The sequence below is a fragment of the Thunnus albacares genome, chromosome 13, assembly GCF_914725855.1.
Source record: "Thunnus albacares chromosome 13, fThuAlb1.1, whole genome shotgun sequence".
Taxonomy (NCBI): Eukaryota; Metazoa; Chordata; class Actinopteri; order Scombriformes; family Scombridae; genus Thunnus; species Thunnus albacares.
Window position 1 is genome coordinate 29,447,990 of NC_058118.1, and position 24,749 is coordinate 29,472,738.

General features: G+C 40.2%; 1 protein-coding gene across 3 annotated transcripts in view; it reads right to left on the minus strand.

The window, feature by feature from the left end:
• Positions 1 to 24,749, minus strand: part of mcama (melanoma cell adhesion molecule a) — a 63,304-nt gene that overhangs the window by 23,216 nt on the left and 15,339 nt on the right. The gene's annotated exons all lie outside the window — the stretch shown is intronic.

Here is a 24,749-nt window from a genome sequence, read left to right on the forward strand (position 1 = left end):
GGCAGATGACTGACTGTCTTCTCAGGCCAACCTGGAGCCAGCCTGCCATGTTCACAGAACAAAGAAGAAAAGGCTTCTTGTCCACATGGCATAATTTTCATCTCCCTTCTGCCTGGCTGAGCGTAACCACAAAACCACATCTTGGCTAGAAAATCAGTTCCCTAGGCATCATCGAGGGGAATGCAGGCATGGGAAGGCTAGCCAGTCTGACACTGGGATGTTGATTCAGAGAGCCAAGTGCTTTTTAAGCCATGTTGGATTTGGCTGGTGTACCAGAGGGGCCAGCTCACACAGTAAAAAAAAGAAAAACAAGATGGCACAAAAAGTTTAATTTCTCTATTTAATCTGGTTTAGAGAGAGAGAGAATGGTAACGGATAGTCAGGTGTCACTGTTTGATGTTCACTGGAGTTACTCTTTCATGTGTTTTTATTGACTATTTGTCTCAACTCGCCTACTTCTGCTTACACTTTATGTTTGATATTTCTATATTTATGTGCCTGACTTTTGTTCTGAATGCAGCTTTGAACAGAGACTGTAGCCTCCCAGTACGATTGAATCTATTGTTTTGAGGGAGGATGTACTTACTTTCTAATAATTTTGGTAACTAAGTTGTTAGATAAATGTAGTTGAGTGATGAAAGTATAATAATTCCCTCTGAAATGTAGTGGAATAGAAGTATAAAGCAGCAGAAAGTGGTGATACTCAAGTAAAGAAACTCAAAATTATATTTAAGCACAGTCCTTGACTAAATGAACAAGGGCTGCAACTAATGATTATATTCATTATCTGTTAATCTGTGAATTATTTTCTCAATTAACGGATTAGTCATTTGGTCTGTACCATGTCAATCAAAAGAGTTGGTGATTCATTTTCTGTGGATTAACTAATCAATTAATCCACTCAGTGTTTCAGCTCTAAAATGTAATTAGTTCCTTTCCTCCACTGAACATTACAGAATCCAGAAAACGACACAAAACACAAAGAAAACATGAAAAGAAAACTGTGACTTTATTGTCTTAATACAGAGTTATTCAACTGTAAAACACGATTCAAATGTTTTGTGTTTCCTATTATTAATGTCTACTTTTAATTGTACTGTACAACTGTATTGTGCTGTAAAAAAAAAAAAAAAGAATTAAGGATCATCAGACACTCAAAAGGATTGGCAAAATCCTAAAAGAAGCAGTTTTTTATTCGACTATTCTTTTGTTTTGAAAAATAAAGGAAAAACAATTAGCAAGAGCTGCTACACCTCAGTGTCCTCACATGTGTGTTTTTCAGCGTTGGTTGAAACAGACCAAGCATGAAAAGAGCTTTAAGAGTCTAGTTGCCACCCTGCTGCCCCCATTCAGGCCGGCTGCCCCCCCCCCCATCTCCAGCCTGTCTCCCTCCCTTCCTCAGCACCAATCATTTTCACAACTCATTTTTTTTTTCTTTCTGTCCCTCCCTCCTCTGCCCCGGCCCATGCTCAGCCAACCATTCCTTTTAAGACAACGGGCGCGCCATTGTTCCCCCACCTGGGTGGACCAGATACCCAAGCTTCCCTCTCTCTCTCCCACACACACACACACCACACACACACACACACACACACACACACACAGAGTCAGCCAAAAGATGCTTTTCCATCTCTAAACCAGGGGATAAAAACAAATCATCATGTACTGAAGTCGTTGTTTACTGAAACAAAGATGACGTGAGACGGCTCGGAGACAAGAAGCAGATTATGGAGGCCGGAAAAGCAAAATATGTCACAGAAGTCCGTAAAAAAATGCGTCTATTTGTGGCCGTGCTGCTAACTTTTCAGCTAATCCGATTAGCACTGGGGTGGGGGGGGGGGGGGGTTGCTGGGGATTTAGCTTCTAAAGCCAACCTGGGACCGGTCTTATCTGTTTCTGTTGTGACTTTATGTTGCATGGACTACAGCACAAACACACATGACCCATGATCTATGGACCCTGACAACCAAAACTCCTGCCTGGGTGTGTGTGTATGTGTATATGTGTGTGTGTGTGTGTGTGTGTGTGTGTGTGTGTGTGTGCATACAATTGTTGGCTGTCTGCTGTCTGTGTCTGGATGATACAGAGCTAATTCATTCAGACACTGCTGCAGAATATTTGGATGTGTTGACAGGATCAGGCCTGTGATTGGACAGCGAGACCCCAAATGACCGGCCTGTCAGAGGGATGAACGACAGAAAGGGACAGAGAGGGAGATTTTCCCAGTTCAACAACAAACACAATTACATGTCAAACAGCAGATTAACTCCTCCACTAAAGGTAGATTTGTGCACAAAAGTCTGCTGTGACATTATCCATCATTTAATCACTATTATACGCCTTTTAAAGTAACAATAATACTGCAATTAACCATACTGGAGATCCCTCCTACACTGTTGATGGTAATGCTTTTCCGCCTCCTCTTTTCCTTCCCTACATCCGTCTCTCTTTTGTGATCCCAAAACTGATTCCAGCGCTGCCATCGTGCCAGTCATCATGGCAGGTGGGGCTGCGCGATACGTTCAAAAAATTAAATCTTGGGGTCAATTTATGATTTTAATCTTTTTTTTTTTTTGCCTGCAAACTGCAGCATTGAAGCATAAGTGCAAGAAAAATAAAAGACATGAACCACCTGCAGGGCTGTCATCATTATTCATAAAACACACAGCTAGTGACTGTCAGTACCACATTCTTCAACTAAGCAGAGCATTGGCCTCAACTCTCATAACCTTCGAAGATGGTAGCTGGCTTTTGCCTAAGAATAACCGTTCTGTGTTTATTATCATAACTCGATTTCCAATCAATAAATGAAGCAGCTCTCTAGGAAGATTAATCAGAAGAAACTGGATGATTTTTGTTTGTTTTAATGTGGTCAAGCCACTTCTTCCACGATACAAAGAAATGATTGTTCTATTTCTTTTCAATCCTGTCTCCTTCTCACTTTCCACCTCTCCTTTTCCCCAAATACTCCGGGTTGTGAGTAAAGGAGTTGAGGAGAGGAAAGGGGTATGAGGAAAGACAAATGGAACACACGCTTTCTCAAAATTAAGACCACATTTCCCATACATAGCAACGCCTCCACTGAGAAGCACAGGGGGAATTCGCTGCTTGCTCCATTTGCACAAAAAGAGCAGTGCTTTGACTTCTTCTTCTATGCAGTAAAACAACCTCCCCTCACGTCATAAAGTAATCCAGATGATTTCATGACAGATCCCACCTGGTGCCACAATCTCTGTCTGCACTTTTAACCTCTCTAAAGATTTATAGAGGAGACATGAGCATGTAAACACAGAGTTAAAGAGAGATGACAAATGGGTTTTCTGTCTTTCCAGGTAAACAGGGAAAGACTCACACAATACAAATCAGACAAATAACAGACACAATGAGAAGTGAGAGGGCCACTTCCAGAAAAAGCCTCCGCATACAGTCACTCATTATGCGCCTAACACACAGACAATGCCTCTCAGATGCTGACTATAGTAGTCACCATTACCGGCTTCCCCCGTTTGATTAAGGCTGTCAGCTTAGGCCTCCAGTGGATCTGCAGCTCTGCCACTGATAAAGAGTCCAAATCACCTCTGACACCACAAACCAGCCTCATTTACTTACTCTAATCCTTCACATGTCCAGTCAGCCATGAAATGAGTCTGATTGCTTGTGAGATCATAAATTACTTCCAGTAATAAACGTTCAATACATTTTAACTTCAAGCAGAGATACATTTCCAACATTGTTCTGCCAACATTTTTTTGTGTGTGTGTGTGTGTTTTATAAGTATATGAAAAACAGGTTTACAGCTCATTTATGATCGATGTGGTAACAGATACTTTCTGGATATACTTTACTTGCTTTAATCACTACAAGTCGCACACCATCTTATCTTTATTCATTCATTTATTTATGCCCTCAAACGGTGGAACAGCCTACCAGCAGACATCAAACAGGCAATCTTAATAGATATCGTAGCAGAAAAGCCGCCGTGATATAAATGATAATTCTGATGGTTTACATTTAGTTAATGTTAAAAAAAAACGTCTCACACCATCACTGGATAAAGTGTATAGAAGGTCTATTACCAATAAATAAACATTAACAAGTGAATTTCATGCTTCAGATATTAATGTTAAGGTGGACGAGCTTTGTGAAACAAACAAATTTAGCTTCAACTCCACATCCGAGATTTGTCAAAGCTTTCAACTGCATCTCATGGTCTTCATCGGCGGATGGAGTTTACTCAGTTTAAAGTTAAATTAAATTCTAGGGAAGACATCAAAGTTTTTGTAAGGATAACAAATGTTTCAGGCTGCTTTTAGGGGAGACGAGTAGAAAATAATATACAGACATCTGAAATATTCATAGTGTCGTTACTAGGGATGTGCAGAGAGCCCAGTATTTGTATTTGTATCTGTATTTGTTGAGGCAGCAAAATTATTTGTATTTGTATTCGAATAAAAGCGGAAAGAGGCTTAAAAATCCTGTTTTTGTATTTATTACGCTTTTAATTTTAGAAAATTCAAGTGTTAATGAATAAACAAGCTTATGAAGGAGGTCCCCACACCGGGTCTCAAACTGGCCTTTCCCGGATCTTAGACGACTGCGCTGATTACTGAGCTAAAACTTTACTCATCACCTCATTGCAGGCAGACCTCTACCTATTTATACACCCATAACACAGAGACAGCACAGCACTTTTCATTTATTGCCTATTTTTTACAACCTAACTTTGTGGAAAGGAGAAGAGGAACAACAGCTTGTGGAGAGTCCCTTGGGAACTGGTATTTGACATGTTTTTTTTCTTCCCAAAAACAAATCATTTTTAAAGTATTTGTATGAAACAAATATTCGTATAAAAGCCACTATTTGTGCTTTGCAGAATAACATATTTGTATTTGGGCACACCAATATGGTGTCTGGTTTGAATTACAATATGAGCATCATATAGGTTCAAAGAAATGTTGGAACTAGCAGATACACAATATTCTGCATATGTAATGTAATACATTTTATTCCACATTTTTGGGAAAGAAAATCAGCTTTTTTGAAGTGACTCATGTGGAAATGTAAGCAGCAGATCAGCGTTTCAGACTCTTTCAGGACCTGGAGACTCCTTGAATGAAAGTTGTGTGCGGACACTGAGGGTCCCTCAGAGGGTGGAGGGTGTAAAAAGCTAGCATGTAAGTGTGGATGACAGGGAGGAGGATTTCTCAATACACAACCCTGGTGTGGTTTTGAATACCTGGGGGACACTGTGTACTGCCTGACATCAAAGAGCACACACACACACACACACACACGTGCAAACACAGTGAAAGCATACAGCCCTACAGTGCAGATGAGAGGTCCTTGTCCTACTGATGCGGCTGTGCTTTCAGGAGCAGCATCTGGCACAAATCTCCCAGCAGCACCCGTTCCCTGGGTGACAGTCAGCGGCAGTGAACGGTCCAGGATTTATTCTTTCACATAGAGCGATAAGGAAGTGCTGCAAATCTCCTCAAAGGCACCTCTCTATGCAATTATCCCCCCTTTCATGCAGCAGAGCATATCACAGCTTCAGGTCAGGACCCAGTTTTCACCCCTCTATGATCAATGTTGAGGTGAACTCAGTCAGGTTAGGATGGTTTGATAATGGCCTTTGATTCACAAGACTAAGGGATTGTACCTTTCAGAGGGCGGTAGTGAGTTTTTTTTGTGAACAGCCTGTCATGCACCGAGGTGGGTCAAGTGGTAGAACTCATGCTGTGTTTATGCAGATTAGTGCAATTTTGGTTTTAGTTGAAGGAGGCATACACACACATAGTCTTGGTCTGTGATTAATTGTTTCGATTCTCCAGCTTCAGCTCCAGGTTCCAGCTTCTCAAATGTGAATATTTTCTGGTTTCTTCGTCCTCTACAATAGTAAACTGGATATTTTTGGGTTGGTTGGGGTAAAACAAGACATTTGAGGCTGCATCTTGGGCTTTGGGAAACAGTGATTGACATTTTTTACCATTTTCTGACATTTTAGACCAAAGTTGCAGCCCTAATACAGATGATTCAAATAGGTCTTGTGTGTCGCTCATTGATGTGGTTGGAGAAACAATTTGCCAATCAGAGCTTTGTAGGCAGGATGAAGAATGTGGATGTCATCTTACTACATAGCTAGCAAGCTACCTAGCTCGAAAAACTAGCAACTGAAAACTGGCAACAGGGTGGATGAGACCGATGCAAACTGCTCCTGGCGACCATTACTGCAAGCTTCTTGAATGAAAGTGACGTCAGTGGGACAGATTCATCACTTGCTATTGATCATTTAGAAAAGACAACGTCAGGCTGAATGATTCAGTATGTTTACATGCTCTCAAGACCCCGGCTTACTCAGAGAAATCAAATTACGCCGATAATCAGAAAATGTGTTTACATGCACTGTAGTAACCTGGTTACTGTAAATCTGTGTACACATGCAGCCATGGGCGCCTGGTTGTTGTTTTAAAGGTCCCATATTGCAGAAAGGGAGATTTCCATTACTTCCATTTCTTTTTTGATCATAAAGCAGGTCTAGGTGTTATATAAATGTTTTGAAATAAAAATGCTCAGTCCACAGAGAAATGCACAGAAACCGTCCCTTTAAACAATCCGTTTGGACTTCTGTAAGGTTGTGATGTCACAACTACACGTTTATTTATGTTATTTACCTAATTCATGTGCACTCGTTTCATTTCAGCTCAGTGTGAGAGTCTCTACCGCGTTTCGCTGTCATTTATGGTCATGCTAGTTTCTCTCCACTCCTCTGCTCTCTGTGTTTCACCCGGGGGGGCATCGGACGCTGTGCAGCTGTTGGATGTCAGGAAGCAGGTTTGTCACTGCACAGCCTTCCAAAGGTTGGAAAACATTATCCTCAGCGGTGGCCGTTGCAACTCACTGGTGAGTTTTACCCAGAGCCCTGGTTTTTACCTGGTTACAGGCTAGGCTACAATCCAGCCTGTGGTTGGCCTGGGCGCGCGTCACTCAGAAAACAGTCAGCCAATCAGAAAAGAGGGGCACTGAGCAGACACAGAACAGCCTATTCTTGGTAGAGCTTCAGAGAGAGGCTTAAGAGAGGAGATGTAAAACTATATAACATCTTCTTGTGGATATCAAGACTTAAAATAAAACATTGGAAAAGTGTAAAATATGGGACCTTTTAAATGGGGAGCAAACTATGCAAACTAAGTGTCCAATTATTAATTAGCAGGGGGTCTGTGGGTCCTCCCTGTAATTTAAAACATATTCCCTGCATTTCTACACCACCTAATCTCTTGGATTGAGTCAAGAAACAACCACCTGCACTAGTCTAGATTAGTTAGATTGAGGGAGGAAACCAAGAATGAATGAATTGGGTGGACAGGAAACAACTATTAGAAGAATGAAAGTATGACGCATACTGACTAAAAAACCTATTATTGGAAATTGCAATAAAGTTTCAGAGTGACAGACACAGAGCGTCCCTGTAACCATAGTAACTCAATGCCTGAGTGCGCACGGTGCAAGAGGAGAGGGAGAGACGCTGTGCTGCTGCCAGATGAGCCATTGACTGATTACTGTGAGCAGCATGCACAGGAATAAATTACAATATAATAGATTTGTGTATACAGTATTTCTGGTCTGAGTGACTCGCTGCTGCACAGTGCTGCTGTTGTGCAATGTCAGTCGTGAATTTGTTTTTCACTGCATGAGAAAATGGATGTGTGGCATGAGAGCATGTCAAAAGTGTAAATTGTGTGAGTCTCACAGTCAAAGCATGAGAGTCCGGAGCCCTGTTAATAGCCACATTACACTCAAAAGAGCCGACTCTGATTCAGCTCCTTCTCCAGAGCCGAGTCCTGTCTGATCAGCGAGCTGACGTTAGGTGGGCGGGCTGGGCGAAGTTAGCTAACGTTAACTCGTAAATTTGTTCGGCATTTCAGCGACAGTACAATCCTACTTTTAGCTAATTTAATCTTTTTCCTATGTTCTGTTTTCAGTCATTGATCACGTTTAAGCTACATGGCAAGTTTCTCACCTTTGTAAACAGTCAGACTCCTGTGTGATTGATAGCAAAGCATCGATATATATATCAGCTGATTGTGGGGACTGTGTGATGATATGTTTCTTTTTAAAAAAAGACAAAAATGGGGTAGCAAAACCATAACTTTGCTAATTGAATAATGGGGATGTATTTGCTCCACTCGCTCCATTGCTCAGGCGTCTATGCCTGCAGCAGGTCAGTAATGAGAATTCTCCTCTACATCCTTTGTTTTGGAAGCGTAGCTTTCTTATTTTAACCATAGTAGTGACAGAAGACTGTGCTACCAGCCTTTTTTTTAATGTATGTAGACTGACGGCACAGTGATAGGATGACAGATAGACTGACAGTGAAAATGTGTCTGAATTTTACAAACAGTCAAATGTTCAGTGGTGGAAATGACCTTTACTTAGACTTCTAGATGCTAATTTTCAGTTTTAGTCTAACTTTGGTGAAATTATCTTAAATATGAGAATGAATAGTTACATGTAATTACTTTCATCCCCGACTCAGCTGTTACTTTCCTTGACTGAGGTCTTTGTACCTATGTATTAGGGATGTGCAGACAGCCCAGTATTTGTATTTGTATCTGTATTTGTTGAGGCAGCAAAATTTGTATTCGAATAAAAGTGGAAAGAGGTTTAAAAATCTTGTTTTTGTTTCTATAACGCTTTTAATTTTAGAAAATTAAAGTGTTACAATAAGTGTTCCCTTGGGAGCGCTTCATTTGTGTCAGTAGTTCAGCTTTATCTCTGGGGAACACCCCCAACTCCAGGAGTGATGTCCAAATAAGGAAATGTGCGTCACGTAGCAGGTGGATGTGACTCCCCTCGTTGAGACCTGCTGATAGACGTAACAGCGGAGCAGAGGAGAGACACTGAGATAGTGATGTAACCAACATGTGCGCTGGTATTTGACATGTTTTTTTTTCTTCATGAAAACAAATAATTTTTAAAATATTTGTATGAAACAAATATTCATAAACACCCCCCCACTATTTGTGCTTTGCCGAATAGAGTATTTGTATTCAGGCACACCCCTACTATGCATACATGTAGAACATGCACAAGGTAAAAAGCCAAAAAGAAACCCAGTTACCTGTATAAATGGCCAAGAAATCTGTGTTCTCCAAGTTCTCCCTAATCCTCTACCCAATTATGGAAACCCTGTTTCACTTATACAGACGTTAAAGAAATCAGCTAAGTGGAGAAATCCAACTGCAACTGAGTTATTTAAGCACATGTAAACGCATGACATGACATGAAATGAAATGGCAATTCTGTCTGATTATCAGAAATAATGAAGAAAGAGTGATTTGAACTAAAAAAAAGTATCAGGAATGTGCCCATCTGCCTTAGATGTTTATATTTCTTGCACAGGTTGTCGGTGGCTGGTGGGATAGAGCACATTTCAAGGGATCACTAAAAAATTGCAATTTTCCGCACACTGAAGAAGGCATAGCAAAAGTGTTACGCTGTGCTAAAAATAGAGAATGAAAACATAGAGTTGCTACTGTTTTTGAGAGACGGAGTTGGCTGTGACTCTTTTGACATGGTTTCTGACATCTATTGCACACACAGCAGATCCCTTTTTGTACTAGGACTTTCTTTTTCTTCTATGTTTTTACAGCAAAAAATTAAAATTAAGATCTTCGCATTAACTGTGTCCACAAAATGGGATTCTGAATTTCTGCTCATTTCAAGAAATCTGTTGAGAATGCCATGGCATCTGAACTCTCAAACATCAAACCGCATACCCGCACATGACTTATACAAAAACATATCACCATGCTGGGAATCTTTCTCAACTTGTTCTATGGGGTTCGGTGCATCTTCCGACCTCCAACAAACAGTCCACCAATACTGTTTTATAAAGAATTGCTAATCATTCCCGCTGGTTAGCAACTTCTTCAGCAGCTGTATTAATTTTTCATCACTGTGCCCGCTGGGTGAGACTTCATTAAAGGAGCAACATGAATGTTTTATTTATGCTTGTATCTGATGTTCAGTAGTGAGTGCGGCTTGTTACTCGGCATCCTCTACCCATCAATAGACCCCCTTAAGAGCTGCCGGGCTCTGGCATGCAGGTTGCTCCGCAGCCACAGGATGGCTAATTAAAGGTCAACAGGCTAAACACTGTGTCTACATCACGGGGGGGGGGGGGGTTCCTTTAGCTATCAGCAGAACAAAAACAAATTTGGGGAATAAGCCTGCAGTGAAATTGTTTCCTAAAAACTCATTTAGCGTCGGTGCGAACCTCATTGCTAGTAACTCAACCCCAAAGCTAAAAACATAGAATGCAACATAAATATATTATCTAGTCATACTGCTTGCCAAAAACAGACCAAATCCAACTATAACAACTGTGTATAAATCATCATATAGTACCTGAATGCTGGTGCCTAAGCAGCTACAGTCACTGAAACTACTGCTGGAGCTGGAAACAACAACAAATTCAAGAAATACTCCTGACCACAATGCTGCAGTTCTGGAGGAAACAGTATAATTCTGTTTGGCTTCTCTTTTAAACATAAATATCAATTCAAGGATACATGATTGGATTTCCTTCCCCCTGAATGGATTGCCAAGTTTGCTCTAAATACCAACCACAAGTATGGAGCATGTCCTGACCTATCAAGAAACGCAGGCATTAAAACAACCAGATAAATGAAGCTCTGAAACCGTTTCCATCAATTAACCTTAACATTCCACAACATGTCGAGTGATCTCATGACATTCGAGCGTGTTTCGGGGTAGACAGAATCTGGAAATGGCAGTGATTCCTTCTTTGTCTCATATTAAAGTGTGTGAAAGACAAGACATTAAGGTAAGAGGAGCCAGGTATAAGGCCTCGGCTGTTATTCTAACGCTATTAATAGGAGACCTTTTTTCCAATCAAACCTCTGACGACAGCACACTGACTTGCTGCCGTACTTCAACAAAGGCCTTCTTATCCCGGCCCCTGTGGTCATCATCACAGTGCTGAATATCCTTGAAAGCTACAAACTAGGTGCCAACTAAATCAGCTTTCTCTCAACCATCCAGCAGAAAGGCCTGGACTGAGGTAATTACTTCCATTTCAATCTCCACAGGATGGGATTCAGAAAACCCAAAGTTCTGCTCGCTGACTCAAAAGGTCAGTCTGGTTAAACAGCGCATCAGGCCTTTTAATGCTAAATGTGTTCTGAACTTTGGATTGCTGGTGGAGCGAAATAGATGACTGAAACTACTTAAAAGCTTTTCTTAAACTCTGTCAAGATTCATAAAAAAATTGACCAACAAATTTTAAAGGGGACATATCATGCACATTTCCAGGTCTATATTTTTATTCTACTGGAATTTCTTTGCATGATTTACAGCTCAAAAAACTATTTTTCTTATACTGGCTCTTTATTCAGCCCCTCAGTTCAGCCTCTGTCTGAATCAAGCAATTTTAGCTCCTGTCTCTTTAAGGCCCCGCCTGATTGGCCAGCTTCTGAAAGAAGCATCTCGGCCGACGTAAACAAACAGCAGTAGTAGGATCCCACATGTTTTTCTTGTTTTTTTACTCAAAATATAAACTTCTCAAATACATCTGTACATGTTCATGCCCGAATCCGATCAGAGATATTCAAGTGGGCGACGAGAACAACGCACTGAACAACCTTAGCAACAAAAATTATAGAATAGACGGTCATTTGTTGGCAAGCACAAACAATCTGATGAGGAAGTAAATGTAACATCTTCAGCACTGAAGCGTTCAGACCAGGCTGAGGCTCTGGCTTTTGACTTTCAGGGAGCATTTTTACACACGTTCACCTCAAAATTTTGGAACTTTGACCAGGTTTACATCCAACATCATAACAGTATAAAAATAACAGAAAATCACAAAAAGCATTATATGTCCCCTTTAAAAAAAAATCAAGATGTAACACACTTTAAAAATAGCAGAAGAAAGTGAGAAAGTGTACAAAAACGATGTCATGGTTTTCACATCCAACAACATAATAATTATTTATGCAAACAGGCTGAATCTACTCAGTATGAATATTCTCTTATTTCACCTCATTTACATTAAAATCTTACCTAATTAGCTTTAAAGAAGATGATGAGCTATGTCTCTATGAAACACACACACACACACACACACTCAGCACATTCATATCTGTTTGAACTTTTTTTTTGCATTGTTTTGTTGGATTGTGTCTATTTGTATCTGACTATATTAGCATTCAAACAGCGCCTGTCCTACAACAAAGAGGCCTATGTGTGCACTCCCTCTCCTTTTATCCCATCTACCAGACATGAGTAGAGCTGTCGGGCGGGTGGGCCACACCTTATTCACAGGGATCAAAATGGCGAACCCCAACACCCCCCCAAAATCCCCCGCTGAGAACCTTAATGCTCTCAAAGAGAATATCAGAGTGATCACAGGTGCACTGCTGTGTTAATGAGGAGGAGAGGCTACTCCCTGTACCCAGGCCAGTCCGACTAACACCCCCCCCCCCCCCACCCAAACACACACACACACACACACACACACACACTCTCCCTACATGATTCAAAAGCAGCGTTGTTTCCACAGTATTAAATAATAATGTCAATTCCGATGGCAGACGTTCAATCAAAAACCTTCTGAAACACCAAATCTAATAATCACACCTACTTTCCACAACAACCAGGTGTGAAAATGGGCAGAGCTCCAATCACCTCACAAACTCTGCCCCTGTCTTGTTTAATCCAATTACAAGTGGACAGCTTAAGTACAGGTCTGAATGCACCAAAAGTGCATCAAGGATGCATCGAGATCCGATTGCTCAGACCACATTCGGAGGTGACCACATATGTCCACATTCTTCTAGCAGTGTGTACATGAACGTGTCCTGAGCCACACTGATGGACCCCCTACTCAACTGATATCCTCTGTGTAAGCAGAAGTATGTACTCATTCATCATCATCATATTAAAGTGTGAAACAACAAGAAGAAGCCACAACAACAGGCAAAACGGATCCTCGTGGATGGAGTACACACGAAATACGCTGTCTGATTTCCATTTGGACTGAAGAGTTTTGATTTTGTTTGTGTGCCAAGGTCTTTCCAAACTTCTTCCTCCTGAACAGGGCCTTTTGTCTCCACATTCCTTACCTCCACAAAAACAGCTACAATGTTGGCAATGATGCAAGACAGTGACCGAAACTTGGATGAGATACAGAAAAGGCTAAAAAAAAAAAACAAAAAAAACAAAACAGGATTCATGGAATGGTTTGATGAGTATGACAACGATGTAAATCATTTGCTATGGACCTTACAGTCACCAGATTAGTTCTGCAGCTAACAATTATTTTCATTATCGAGTAATCTTTATTGATTAATCGTCTTGTCTATAAAGTGTCATAAAATACTGAAAAATGTCACATTTCCGTGTCCTGGGTGATGACACCAAATGTCATGTTTTGTTTGACCAACAGATATTCAGTTTACAAGTATATAAAAAAACAAGAAAAGCACCAAATCTTTATATTGAAGAACCAGAAAAGTTTGGTCACTTTTTCTTAAAAAAATGACTTAAACAATTATTTGCAAATAGTTGCAAATAATTTTTCAGTCAATCCATTAATCGACTAATTATAGCAGCTCCACACCAGATTTGAACCCCAGAATGTATTATAACACCCACAGTATGTGAGATTTTATGATGTTTTAGACAAACAATCTCCTGAAATGCAGCAACATTTTTTTTCAAAATAAGACTTTATCCAATCAGTCGAGTTCAAAGACTTGAAGAATCTATGACGAGAGGAGTGAATGTGATGAAACAACATCTTATCAACTCGTTTATGTTGGTTTTCTCTTTAATTTGTCACAAGATCTGTCTGTGATTCTGCCCATCTACCCTTAATGCCTCATATCTTATATAAAGCTCTCAGTAAATGGATTACCTTCCCAAAGGCGCTTTCACACATGGTCATCCTGCCTGGGGGGGGGGGGAGTCCAAGAACAGGCCATATACACTTAACCATGTCTGGCAGAAATGTAACTGTGTTGACCCTTTACCACCCATCCTCCTTCTGTGGTGTTTCACTTAAATGAAAACAAATGGACTATGTTTGATTGTAGGACCCTCAGGCCAAAGGTTTTTCTAGGAATTATTATATTGGGAAGTATAAAATGTAACCAGGTTTCTCTTAAACCTTTGTTTAAACCCTGATTACGGAAACCAAGTTTTTCATTTCAAGCTGAAATGCATGCTCACTACCGTATTCTCCCAAAGACCACACCAATAATAAGACGAACCCCCTTCTCCAACACTTGTTTATGAAAAAAGACAGAAGGTACGACACACTTTCACGCTGGGTAAATGTTTCCCTGAGATACTATTAATCCACAGAGAAAATAGTCCTTGAAAATCCTTGAAGTCTTGTCTCTTGTGAAAGTGAAATAAAACCATTAAAGCTGAACGTAAACCCCTCGTTTTTGTAGCTTGTCTTTCAGTCACACACTCACGCTGTCTCCTGTCAGGCTCTTTGAAGTGGTCGAAATTATATTCTGTGGCAGTTCATCATGTGTGACGGCATTAATTCTTGGCTGCTTGATAGATTATTCAGTCTGCAGTCTGTTTCTGCTGTAAGGGATGCTTTGGATTTGTTTTCATTTGTCATGAATTTATTTCCTCTTTGGCAGAAAAACATGTTACGCAAGGCTTCAGAGGCTCCAGGGGTGAACTGAACACTTTTAAGGCTGACTAACTCTAAAAGACACAGACTTGAAGACACTTGATATCCTAACAACAATACAGTACTCATCAATTCAAAAGGAATATCTGAGCGTCTAGTCCTCAAATATAACATGACATGAAAAAAATCCAGAAAAAATAGTATAATATTGCCATTATTTTATTAGCACTTTCTAAAAATATCGCTTGCAGTAATAGTTTGCAGAAACACTCTGCTACTACTATTGTAAATGACATAATTCTGATCTTTTATTAATGTTTTATTTCAGAGGGGCCAATAAGTCTTTGTTGTGCTTGTTTGATATGAAGCAATGTTTGAACTGACATGCATGTACCTGTTCTGATGAAAAAGGTTGATAAGAGGGTTCGCCTATAGTGAACGGTATTCCTGTACTGGAATCTTATCAACCAAATGACAAAAAGTGAGCTCAGCCATCATCTCTGCAGCTGCAGGGCAGGAGATTCACAGAAAATAAAGAAACACAAAAAACTAAAAGAAGATTTTAGGATCAGATAAGACCTTTGGATGTTTTGTCTAGTTAATCATCTGGTGAGCTTTGAGGATGTTCCACGGCTGGGTGAAGGACAATTACTTGCAGGTTAAGGAGAGTGCAGCTCCCGACAGCGGCGGGGTGGGGGAGGGGAAACTCTGTGGAGGAGGGCGGGGATGGGGAGCAAACAAAGCACACGTGGGATTTTTTTTGCTGCTCCAGGACTTCAAGCATTCAGAAAACACTGCACAGCCATTCATAAGACTTTGAGACAGGATTTTACAAGACTGGGTAGTTATCATGGTGGCAATCGTTTTATTCTTGTCTACACGATCGGAAGGTAGAAATACACCCTTGTCTTGCCTTATCGGACTTGACTTCGCATTATGTTGCAGCAGAAAAGTTGTTTTTCTGCAGCCTTCTTTGTCGATGAAGCAATATCGCTGAAATGATTGAGAAGGCAGCGCTAATCTCAGTCTGAACACAGTCTAACCCCTCAGACAGAAAGCTGGACTTAGTCACGTTACAGGAGCCAAATTGTTATGACGGTGCGCCAGCATCTCTGCTGCCAACACCACAACCAAAGCAGCAGGAAAATCAATGATATATACTCTAGATTAGGGCTGCAACTGATGATTATTGTTTCATTATTATTTTCTCGATAATCAAAATTGTTTAGTCCATGAAAGGCCAAAAAGAAGTCAAAGACGCCCTTAGAGACCCCTTAAATTGCTTTTTTTTAATCCAACCAACAGTCCAAACCAAACAATATTTAATTCACTAATCATGATCGTAAAGTATGATAAAAAAACAAGCAGCAAACCCTCGTAAGGGACAAGCTGGAGCCAGTATTTATCACAATAATTGCCAAATCATTTTCTTTTGATCAGTTTATCCACTAACAGTTGCAGCTCTTCTCTAGATCCCAATATTTCTATTTAACTTTTTTTATGATTAATTGTTTAGTTGATGAATATCAGCTAGTATTCAACATTTCATAGAGCCGAAGCTGACGTCTTCAAATTACTTGTTTGTTTTGTCTGAACAAGAGAAATCCTCACATTTGAGAAGCTGGAAGCAGAGAATCATTGGAAGTTTTTGCTTGATAAATGACACGATTGATCAAATATCAAAGTTGATGGTAATTAAGTAGTCTCTTTAAGTACAGACAATGTGCAGTTCATATAACCTGGTTTGTTGTGTGCATGTAAACACGGTCTTTGAGAGTCAAAAGTTCAAAACATGTTCACCTTCACAGCGGCCTTATTGACACGTCTCACAGATCTAAAACTCGCTGTATTTTCACAACAAACTTGCCCCGTATTTCACGTCAAAACACAGTCTTCGTCCCCCAGGAAGTAATAAACACTTTCTCCTTTTTGCTCTAACGGGAGTCAGATGCCCGCCGTCGGTCAGACACAATGTCAAACACAATGATATAACTGTGTTCAGAACTCATAACCAGCTGCATTGTTTGATATGAGAGCACAGTGAGCAGCTCAACGTCTACTTTATCTTCATCTCTAGACTGGGAGACTCCAGTTCTCAGGGCTCGGCAGACAATATCCACCGCTTGTTTTATTCGCTCAGCTCCAGCGTGCCAAGACCTTGAGCAGGGCAGGGGGAGGCTGCGGTTATGACTGGATTCCCAGTCGTCGGGTGGCACTGTGTCCTGCTGGGCTGGAGGGGAGGATGGAGGAGGTGGGGTTCGCATCGAAAACAGGCACTGAACAATAGGAACGTCGCCCCCCCCCCCGTTCCCATGCCGTGGAGGACAGGGGGGGCAGCTGAGGAGGGGAGAGCTCTAACAACACCTGTGGGCGGCCCATTTGTCAAGTGATTTGTGGGAAGAAGTGTAGGAGCTGTCAGAAGAGAGGAAGAAGGGGCAAATAGCAGTGTGTGTGTGTGTGTGTGTGGAGGGAGGTGGAGGAATGGGGATGTGGCGGGGGGGGGGGGGGTAACTTAGTAGAGTATTATCACGGGACCACACACAATGAAACGCCTGTTGAGTCGCCTCTCAAACACCTGTGCAGCTATAAAGAATCTTGCACTTCCTCTAACCTTCTTCCAACTTCTATACCGTGTTCAAGTACAAGTCGAAAAGTTAGTAGTTTCCTGTGGTTTACTGGTGCGCTCAAAACCTCAAAACCATTCATTCATCCAAACAGAAACCAACTGCACACACAGAAATGAGTCTATCTACTCCATATATACCTGTATGTACTATATATATATATATATACACACAATAATGTAAAGCATTAAACTGTTTCTATGTGCTCAAAGTTTGATTATGAGCTCCGTCTCACCATCAGTTAGAGAAAATGACTCACACAGTTCAACATGACTTTAAAGGAAAATACAGTTGATAAATCCTGAAGATGCATTAATCAATGGTTTTATATTAACAGTGGACAAAATAAGTATGTGACAAACCTACAGAGAATCATCACCCAACTCTTCAGTTCCACTCAGCTCTACTCAGCTTTTAAGTGTTTTTAGCTATTTTTTTATGACCCACTACTTTATTATGTTGGTTCACTATCAAGACCCTCATCATTCTTGTTTCAAGCCGTCGCTGTTTGGAGCAAAAAGTCTCTGATTTGTAATACCTGCCCAGCACTAAGTGATATACAGACAAAGTTAGCAACTAGCTGGTGAACATAGTGGAACATTTAGCAGCTAAAGAGTTAGATATTTCCCTCAGGAGTTGGTGGAGACAAAAACAGAGCTAAAAGGAGAATGAATATTAGATTTAAATTCATCAGAAACATGTCTCCAAAAACAATGCTGGTGCAACATTAGACATAACTTTATAAGGTGATAGTATGTCAATGTTTTTCATAGCTATCATATTTTTTTTTATCTGTTATGACAACATTTTAATCACCAAAGCAATTGTTTTTAGATCTGGGAGCAGTTAAGTCAGATTGGGAAAGAATGACGAGCAGTGACGAGTTGTAAACAAACAGTTCAGCTTTATTACCTAAACCACTTTATTTTGAGGTAAACCTGAAAGTGAGCTAATAATTGCTAATTATTGCTAATAAGCCCTTATTACACGGGTTAAGTGAATGTGCACAAGTACAGTAGGCATGGAAATCAGTGTAAACTGTGACGGATGTTTAACAAATAGACGTAAGTTTGGCTCACCAGAGGGATTGTATAAAATCGTTTGCTTCACTAACTGGTGTTTCTTGACCCATCTGACTTCTCTCTAGTACTGCTGCAGTGTCTCATCAATGAACTTGTTGAGTACAATGTTACTACTAAAACATTTAGAGGAACTAAAAACTACAAACATAAGAGCATAAAGTGATCGTCATGGAGTTGGAAACTACTGTGATTTTAACAATACTAAACTTGTATTCTCACTACATATCAGTCAATACATGTGGCAAAGACAGTAGTTGAGAAGAGTATAAGGATCTATATACACAAGTGCTAATAAGACAAAAGTTAGGGCAACCAATTTTTATGCTGAAACATGTATAAATTAACTTTCACAGACATGCACACCAGGAAAATCCTCTCCTCAGAACACTCCTCTTTGATTAGGCGGTTGATCTTTTAACAGCGTCCAATATCAGGGCTGAGAGGAGCGGGGGAGGATTTGATATTTAAGCATCTCTTTATCCTCTCTCTTTTGAAATGTCAAGTTCAAAGATCCAGACCAGCGGCCTTGATCTGTGAGCTAAGACGACCCGGAGAATTACCCGGCAACTCCTAACCGTCATCACACGGCAGAGACGACCACAGCTTTGTGTGGCGATTTGCGAAGACGGTACACATGGAGTGTTATTAACTCTGATCACATTAAAGTCAGTAAACAGGCTTTTGATGTTTGTTCCTCGTGCTCTGGTCAGACCTGCTTAATTGAATCAAAGCAGTGTTTTCTCTGTAATGAAATGCTCATTGTGTGTTTGAGCCTTTTCTTACTGAATTGAACTTATTCAATTAGGACACTTTCCCAAGCAGTCTCTCTGATGTAACACCATATCCAACAGCGTCCTCAGTTTGTGTGATTTTTAAAGTCAAATATCTAAAAGGTTTTGATGCCTATAATAAAAAGAACTGATGGATGCTGCCCCTACAATTTTAAGCAGAGCACCAGTGTCGGTGAATGAAGTACTGCCAGTTCATTCAAGCTCCAACATTACTCATGCCAAACAGAGCCTGATGTCCTGCTGAACTGGAGCCAACACTGAAAATAACACTGATACGCCAAAGATAGAGCAGAGCCAATCACAGTGTTTTTAAATTATCCTGTCATACATATTTTTGTGCGTGTGGTCTGTTATATAGAACAAAGAAGGTTAAACAGTCGCGTTCGCTCTCTACGGCTTTGAGAGTTTCTGAGTTGATATAAAATGATTTTTGAATTTATTAAATGGGAAAGCTTTTTGGGATTTTTCTGTTATTTTTATACTGTTATGATGTCAGATAACATAATGTCTATGTTAACCTATAAGAATCCATGGTGACACAGGTGTCACCAACCCTTTCAGTGTTCTGGAAAATTCCTTATTCAACTTTATCCTTGATTTTAACTCATGAAGTCCCCTAAGTAACATCTACTGAACATCCTGGTGCAGTCATGTGACAATGTGTGAATCTGTGTACCCATGACATCACTTCCAAAATGGCTGGTCAGCAAATGTGACAGAACTAGCTAATTTTAAAAAGTTTTTTGTTACTTAAGGTAGGTTTCAACCCATTTAACAATTCTGATGCTTTAATAAGACGTCCTGTATTACATTTAACCTGTTCTGACCACATTTCTTGAACAAATTGATATAAAACAAGTTATGACATATATGTTACATTACAGAAATGTGTTCCTTCTGGTCCATTTGGTCTGTTTTATATTCCCCATAATTTTCCTTTTAAGGAGAAATGGGTTCTTATGGGTTAAACATGGTCAAAAGGTCCAAAACATGAGGTAAACATATGTAAAAAATCCCTGCAAGTCTAAAGCCAGGGCTTCAACCAGCTCTGAACACCTCTGCTTCCTCCTCGTGATGACATCAGATGGTTTTTGGGCGTGCTGGCAAATGTTACGAAGGTCGTTCCACGGGTTGTTCGTGTTGTCCACTCGCATATTTCGGGTCGGATTCGGGCTCAAACATGTACAGATGTATTTGAGAAGTATTTCCAGTTAAGAACAGGAAATAGAACTGAAATCCTACTACAACTGTTTGTTTATGAAGCTTTCAGAGCTGCTGAAAGTCTGCTGAGACGCAGCTTCTGGAAGTTAACCAACCCGAACAGAGTAGGCTCATCTGTAAGGGGCTCTTAAAGGAGCTAAAACTGCCTGTTTCACACAGAGGCTGAACTGAGGGGCTGAATAAAGGGCCAGTATAAGATACATAAGGAGTTTTTTCAACTGTAAATCATGTAAAGATATTCCAGTAGAGCCCCAGAATATAAGAAAGTTTTTATGACAACCGGGCAAAATCTTCTAAGTCCAGTTTTCACCACAAGATTTCAGTGTGTAAAGCATGCAGCTACGTTTGACACATACAGGACCGATCAACTGATATATTTGGTGATGAGGTGATCAAATGCTTACGGTAAACGCTTATGGCAGATTGAGTCCACTGAACAATGATAATTGCCTACACTAGGGGATGAGCGAGGGAACATGAAGGAGATATAACTTTTGAAAACGCTGAATCAGAGCCGAATAAAAGTGGAAAATTATTCAGTGAAGTTTAAAAAAGTGATAAATTGGGTTAAAGTTAGGTTAGTTCTAAAGTGTCAGCGTAGAGTTTTCTGAGGTGAGGTTGCATGACTGCCTCTTATTAAAGGGGAACTCCACCAATTTTACACATGAGGATCAGTTTTCTCGCTATAGAGGATACGACTCAGTCTGTTGAAGCGGTTGTATAATGTCTTCTGTGGCTCTGGAAACCTGGATAATGTCATCAGGGTTACTGCAGCTCAGGCTTGGAGACTTTTTGGATACATTTTTATGAGAAAACTTTTTATGACAAACTAAGAGTGTGGAGTTTGAAAGACCAGTCAGGGAGGCTTTTTTTTGGGGAAGTGCAGGATCCAGGAGCTTAACCCATACTACCAACTAAAAGACATGATATTTTGTCCTCTGCTTCTTTAAATCTGTCCCCCAACTAAAAGAAAAGCAGCACTAAATCAACCCAATATCCCTTTAAGACCAGACAATTACAGAGAAAGAGACAGACAAACATTCAGATTCTAGGCTACTGAGAAATTTGGGCTTGTTTTTTTGCAAGTTATCTGTCGGATTACTTTAGGAGATGACATACTGACATTTGAAACCTGATTTCTTTCTTTCAGCTGGCGACTAATCTCTCTTCCCCCTATGTTGCTCTTCTCCAGCTCCGGGCTGGAATCGGTGATGGAAACCTATCTGCTAAAGCACTCAAAATCTGTCAGAATTAATTTACACCCTACATCATCTGGCCTTGTGCAGGCTGCTAGTAGAAAGGAGGGGGTGGGGGTGTGAGATAGGAGATGAATGTTGTTGTCACATAACATCTTTGCCGCTGGGTAACAAGCACTGCATGGAGCTATACACGGTTGTGGCCCAGTCGCTGAGAATCACTCATCTAAATTACAATCCTAATAGGCAAAGAAGTAAAGAACTGATGGTCAGAGTTGGCTTTAAACTCAAGAACGTCACCAAAAAACAAACTTAATTATCTACAGCCATGTTGCTGTGTTAAATGTCTTCTCCTCTACTGTTACTGGACATGTGTTATGTACTCTTTAACAAGCAGGCCTGTCGATATCAGTGTTCCTGGTTTCTGCTGGGCAGCAGATGCCGAGCTGGCTGGTGGTGGAGGAAGCCCATGGCGTCATGACTCCTCCGGCCCTGCAGGGGGCTTTGCAGAGTCAGACATTTCTTTAACAGGTTCGCCGCTTGTCAACCTTACTCGGGTATTTCAGACGTGGTAACTAGCCCAAAAAGTAGTCGCACTGAATTTGTTACGTTTAAATTAAGTTTGTCAAATTAGTGTATGTAGCTAGCTGACATACCGTACACGGAAATGGATCTGCAACTGATGACTGTGCAGCACTTCAGGGGCCATCATTTATTAAATGGGACTCTGGATGGGGTCTGTTATATCGATATGACTGCATATTAGATAAGTATGACATATGCTAAAACTTAAACATGGGGCTAATCCCTCCTCCACCTGGGTCCTAAAGCTGTACAAACACACTTTATGTAGGAGAAGCGGGTATCTTTTGGACAGCATGGAGGTACTTCCAGGAAGAGCACGCGAGAGAAAAATGACTGCTAATCTATAATATGTCTATAAAATATAATATAAGAGGTAATTTGTGCTGCCACTAGAGCTGCAATGACTAGTTGATTAATCAAACAATTTAATGACCAATTAATCATTTCAGTCATTTTTCAAGCAAAATTGCCAAATATTTGATGGTTCCAGCTTCTCAAATGTGAAGATTTCCTGTTTTACTTTGTCATATATGTCAGTTAATTAGACTGTTAGACAAAATAGAAGAAGACATCACTGTGGCCTCTGAGAAATTGTAAATGCCAAACGATTAATTGTTTCAGTAAAGTGTCACAAATTCTCTGCTTCCAGCCTCTCAAATGTGAGAATTTGCTATTTTTCTTGATCATGTATGACACTTAATTGAATATCTTTTGGTTTTTGGACATCACCGTGGTGTCTGAAAACTTAAGAATACCATTTTTCTATTATTTTTTTAACATTTGGCAGATCAAATAATCAATTGATAATGAAAATAAATTGTTAGTAGCAGACCCGCTGCCACTACAGAAGCAAAATGTGGATTTAAAATAGTTTTATATCTTCAATCACCCTTAAATTTAGGCTTACTACAAAAAAGTTATTTCATTAAACCATACTCCCAGTGGTAGACCAGAAAATTAACAATTTCTCCTTCAGTACATTGACACAATATCACTAAAGATATAGACAAGATATGTAAGAGTCTGTATTCATACTGTAATAAACTCTGCCCACTTTCAGTCATTTATCCAGGTCAGGGTCACTTTCACAACAGGACAGGCAGAGCAGCCCAGACGTCTGTTTCCCCGGCAACCTCATCCAGCCTCCATGGGGGGGATGTCCCTGCCAGATGCCCAAACCACCTCGGATGACTTCTCTCAGTGTAGAGGAGGCAATGACCCGACACCAGGATCTGCTTCTGTCACCCACTGATGATGTCAGAGGAACTACAGGGAGACCGGCTAAGATAAGATTCATGTTCTCCTCTCCCCCTCCAGGGAGACCGAGAGGTTTTGCTGCTGTTCGGTTTGCGGTCATAACTGAGAAGTGCCTTTAGGATGGTTGAAATCACTTCCCAGAACACAGACACTATTATGGTTTACTTCAAAGAGTCAAAAGACGCACTAGCCCAAGTGCAAAGAAACCACAATACGTTGCACTGTGTCATTCTTGCCCAAAGTGTTTCTTTTACTGTGTAGCTCATGCAGTAATTCAGCAGCACAAGAGACACCCATGCAAGCCAAATTTTACAGTATGGCAATCTGCTCACTGGATTACCAGAAATCCCATGTCACGTCTGACAACTTGACCACAGGAAAGTGTCCAAAAAGGACAGTTTTCATCCTTAATTGTCTTCAGAAAACTTGGAAATGTTTGTTTTTCAAGATACTTTGTAATGAACCAAAATCGGTTCAGACATCAGTATCATTACAAATCATCACATATTTTGCGATAAAAGTCACTGCAAAAAAAAAAAAAAAGACAAAATCAACCAGCAAACTGCACAGACTACACAGAGTAAAACCCAAATGTGTTGGGGTTTTATTTCCACCACACCAAACATTCTGGCTGTGAGAACTCACATCAATTATACTGATGAATATGAAATTTAAGGAGTGTCGGCCAGAGAGCACAAAAATGAAGGACTGGTTTATTCTAATTATTATAATAGCTCCTCACACCTGATTTACTAAAGGAAAAACAGCTCCAGTGAAAGCATGTTTTAATTTAGATGCAAATATAGAAAAATATTTTTAAATCGACCTGGTTTGAACTCGCCTTAGTGAATCAGGGCATGAGAGTCTTTATTAGTATCACATAACTTACCTACAGAGTGAACTCTCCTGTTCTCTCATAGGAACCTACACTTCAAAAAGGTAGAAGACCTTTATTAAACAAATAATTCCTAATCGTTATATTGTCTCACCCTGCACATTTAACTAAGAATATTTCATGTTAAGTAAAAATATAATCAATGAATAATTAATATCGTAATGACTTGAGGAAACTCTTGCTGATCTATTGTCGAATCTGCTTTGCATTTGACCCAAGCTAAGGCTAATTAGCTGGTCAGACTTCAGCGACTTTGAATAATTAATTACTTTTTAGACAAATAAAATGTTATTATAAATCGAAATAAAAGGATGAAGTTGTTCCCGATTTAGGAAAAAAACAGAACATATTATAGACATATAAAAGGTATCAAAGAAAGTATATAAATCATTTCACTTCACGTCATTTTTGAAGTGTCAGCAGC